Consider the following 4,908-nt stretch of genomic DNA (forward strand, 5'->3'; position numbering starts at 1 on the left):
GTTATAAAAACTAAACCTAGTGTGGTCTAGCAATTTCCTGTAAAAGTAGCACAAAAATACGTTGTAAGTATAATTATTTTATGGCCATCTCATGGAACAGCTCAGTGCATTTAAAATCAAATTCAATTAAAAAAACTAAAAAAAAACACCTTTACTTCTGAGGATCCCTCCAAGGCTTTCTTGGATTGGGATTCCTTCGTCGCCCGGCTTCTGCCTTTATCACCAAATCTCGCCCAATCAGGGGACAAATTTGGAAAAAGAGATTGCCAATCTCACTGCGCGTGCGTGAGATCAGCATTTAGTTTTTCCCATTGAAGAAAAATATCTTAGACACGCGCAGAAGGAGCAGCTTGAAGCCACCTGGTATCCCAGGAGGCTCTGTGCTCCCATTCCGTCTTTATTGCCGCAATGTTTTACCTACCCCTAAAAAAAAGAACACTTTTACCTTTAAAAAAGGGTTGTCTACCCTTTTATGTAAAGTTTAAATGTTGCTGATAGGTCTGCTTTAAAGTGGTAATGTATTTTGTAGTCATTTAGTTCCTGCTTTGATAGGCAGATGCCATTCACGTTGGTTTTGTCCATTTTTTCGAGTTGAATTTGACGTGGAGGTTCAGATACAATCAGTTTGAAATAATAGCATCATTGTTAATATTATTAAAATTATCATTACTATTATTAATAACCAAGATTTACCAACATATTAAGCAGTGCTGTACATTAAATAGGGGTTACAAATGACAGACAGATTCAGATAGTGACACAGGAGGACCCTGCCCAGCAGTGCCTAACCTCCCTAGCCGTAATCATTAATGTGACTCGGGATGGATTTTCCAGGCCTCAAGCGGTAATCCTGACACTCAGGGTCACTTTAAACCACTTACCTTACTCTGTTGGTCCTTGCTCCGTCACTTACCTTGCTCCTGCTTGTCCCCGCAGGTCCTGGGGACACGTCCAGCTACTCCGATCTCCAGCTGCGAAGTGCAGAGACGATCTCCGGGGTTTCCCGGTAACGTTATATATATAACGTTATATAAATAATACAAGCTACTGTACAGCTATATTACATGTTTAACTATTTTTTTAAGATTTTTGTGTTTTTTTTTTAATTAAAATGTTTTTATTAAATTCATGAAATTTATTAAATATTAGACATATTTCGGTGAGGTATGGCTTAGAATTATAGCCTACAATGTAAAATAAATTTCCATGCAGGGAAATTTGGATAGAATTAGAACGCTAGGGGAGTTAAAATCTAAGACATTGTTGTTCTTTTATCATTGTTATAGAATACAGTCATGTAAACAAATAAGTAAACCTAAGAGAAATTTGACTTTATCTAACAATAAGCAAAGCAAACCTTATATCTTTATTCAACCAGTACTTGTAGGACAGGCCTGGAGGGAAGGGACGGCAGGAAGGTAGTGGAAGGCCTGCATTAATGGGGGAGACAGAGAGCAGACAATGATAGGGTTAAAAAGTTAACATGTAGCAAAGCTTAGAATTTTCACTTCACAGGGTAGACAACCCTTTGACACCCCTAGAGTTCTAATTCCATCCAAATTTCCATGCAAAAAGCTTAAAATTTTTTTGCATGGAAATTCATTTTACATTGTAGGCTAAAATTCTTAGGCATACCTCAATGAAATATGTCCAATAATTAATAAATGTAATAATAAACTTTAAATAAAAAAAAAATCTGTTTAAAAAAAAAATAAAATAAAAACATTTTTTAAACATTTATTGTGAGTGTACAGTAGCATATATAATATAATTATAATATATATATATATATATATATATATATATATATATATATATATATTATGAATTTCTTTGTATTGGACTCAATACACCTATTTTGTATTGAATCCAATACAAAATTATTTGAATTTCCCTCTGATCTGCTTGCCCGCACGGTAAGTGTTTTTTTTTTAGGTTAAAGCTACCCCGAGTGCGACTCGGGATAACCGCTATTTGCAGGTAAAACCCACCCTGTGACACACTCGAGATTAATACTAGCGGAACTAAGCGTCTCCCCCTAGACAGGGTTCCATGACATGAGGAAGGGGTAACCACACTGTAACCTTAGCGCAGCTTTGAAGTTTTGTAGACTTTAGGGGGCACCACAGCTCACAAACAATTGGCAGTGCCCTAATGTTCATTGCCATGGGAGTGGGTCTCAATTTGCAGACTCAGTTTGGGGACCCTGGTCTTCAAATAGCCCCCCTTAATGTGAAAACATTCCTGATTGTTGCTAGGATTTTATGCTTGTGACCCCAAATCTAGCAACTTGTTACATGTAGAGGGCTTAAACTTGGTTTAGTAGCAGCTAAACCCCTGTGTACCCTGAAAATGTCACATTCCTGTGACAATCAGTGAAGGAGATATGAAGGTCTATACATGGGGATAATGACAGCTGCTTGAACACAGGATTATCTCAAAGAAAAATGTGGGTGGGGAGCAGCTCCCTCTCCTGGCAGCACAATCTCATATAGAAACATAAGAAATGCGTGTGCCCCATCCCCTGCAAGACAACAATCAGAGAGAGCAGAGATGTAATGAGGGGAGGGCTGAATCTGATGGCATGCAGGCTGTAGGTTGGGTGTCTTACGTGATCAAGAATGAATAGGAGCACAAACCCGGTAGGCTCTTGGCTGCTCCTTCTGCGCATGCCTGAGCATCTCGGGCGTGCCCATAAGGAGCTTTTGAGCTCCTTGCTGATCTCACACATGTGCAGTGAGATTGGCAAGTTTTTTCCCAGTCTACGCCACCCGATCCCACTCCTGGGCAGGAAGAAGAACACAGAAGAAGAGAGGAGAAGATGCCGGCCCCTGGTGCTTCCTTTGTGCCGTGTCAGAGACGGATACCGGGATGATGCAGGATCTGATGGAAGAAACCCCTCGACTGATAGACTCATCTGCGGATGGGAAGGTGACGTAGAGGTGGTGGTGTAAATGTGTTAAAAAATACAGGGAATAGAGAGGGAGGGATCAGCTGGATGAGGGATAGGGTGAGGAAAATGTTTTCCCACCTGCCTTCCCATTGGGGACAGGGGTAGGGGAATGGGCTGCGATGAGGTTCTCAAAGGAAATTGGTTTGGATACTGATAAAGGGAGAATAGAAAGAATAGCTTTTTGTGGCAGACTAATATTTTAAAATCTTTAAAATCCTTTATTTTAAACTAAATCAATAAAAATTATTTATATGATACAAAAAACATTAAACACAAAATGACATGTAATTCCTCACAATGATTCGTTCTCAACATCAGTACAGGGCTAGGGCTCCTTACATATCATTGGAGACCCATGCAACCAAACCTTATAGTGTTATTTATATGTTCAATGTGTAAAATAAAGTCCCATTCCCGACGCATTTCGCCCCAATGGGCTTCCTCAGGGGATGGGAGACCCTTAAAATTATATATTATATTAACATGGGTAATACATAATAACCTTTATTTGAACATGTCGCATATCAATTAAGGTAACTTAATGCATTTTGGATATAAAACCAAAAAAGACAAGCAGTATGTTTCTTAGTGGTTCAAGGTAGGTATTCCAATGATGATAACAACATGGTAACATGGAGGTTCTAACAAAAAAAAATATAATAAAAAGGAATGCAAAATTGAAGCAGTAATCATATTTAGTAAAAGGAAAATTGAATTATGAATTGAGTATGTCTTACATGGATGCCGATAAGGTAAGAGATTTGAAGAAGAGGGAATATTGATTGTTAGGACTGGAAGAATCCAATAATTATTTTCCTTTTGAATATGGATCAAATTCAATAAATTAATGTTATATTGTATACATGTATAAATGATTGTGTGGGATTTAGCGCTAAATCACACACAATCATACTATACAAAATAACAGTCATTAAATCAGAGTAAGTTCATTATCTTTTTATTGAATTATTTCTACATCACCTAAGAAACTTTATTTTGATAGTAATCTCTTTCTTTTCCAACAATTTTCAGCTAAGTCACCATGTAGTCATCCATATTCAAAAGAAAAATATTTATTGGATACTACATTTATTTTTCTTGTTATATCCTGAAGTTTTCACTATACAAAAGGAACAGTCACTGAAATGATCTCCTGGCTCTCGCCAAACCATAAGTATACCAAATGGCATCTTATCACATGTCCACATCCGTAAACCCCCGACACACTGTTTGCAAGCGTTATGGGGGGCCCAAGACTTATCTTGATCATCAAAGTTTAACTTTGAAATATGGCAAATAGGCTTTCTCTACAAATGTGCTGATGTTCGCTCTTTGACTTTGAATTGTGAAACTGCCACAGATATAACAAAATAAATCAAATTTGTTTAAGCACTTATGATGAGAAACAGCAGAGCCAGACATGATCTGAAAAGAAAGGAAATATGGGTGTAAGTAGAAAAATAAATTTTGCTTATTCACTACGTAGAGCAGCACAGAACCTTTGATCACACTGTCTTGCGTGTAAATGAAAAGCCTACACAAATCCATGTTACAGTAATCACATTAATATAAGCGGTAGAGAAAAAAACCTGATGTGATAAAAGTAAACTAACTGCACTTTCAGAATCAGAATACCTATTTTAGTGTAAATAGGCTTAAAAATTGAAGTCAACAACAAAATTGTTCAAAATTGTTCGCCAGTATCATTTAAGAGGTTATTTATAAGTGTAATAAAAGACCTACAGGCCATTTAGGTGTGGAGTGTTTATGTTAATGGGGGGTGGGGGTTCTGGATGTGTTACTCTTTCCACAAGTCAAGTTAATACACATGTACAAATGACACACAAAATAATATGACTTTTTTATTGTCATTATATGCATGAACGAAAATGCAGAAATGTTGTATAGAAAAAATAAGTACATTCCTACACTGAATACTGCTTTAAATCTGTGAA

The sequence above is a fragment of the Pyxicephalus adspersus genome, chromosome 12, assembly GCF_032062135.1.
Source record: "Pyxicephalus adspersus chromosome 12, UCB_Pads_2.0, whole genome shotgun sequence".
NCBI classification, from domain to species: Eukaryota; Metazoa; Chordata; class Amphibia; order Anura; family Pyxicephalidae; genus Pyxicephalus; species Pyxicephalus adspersus.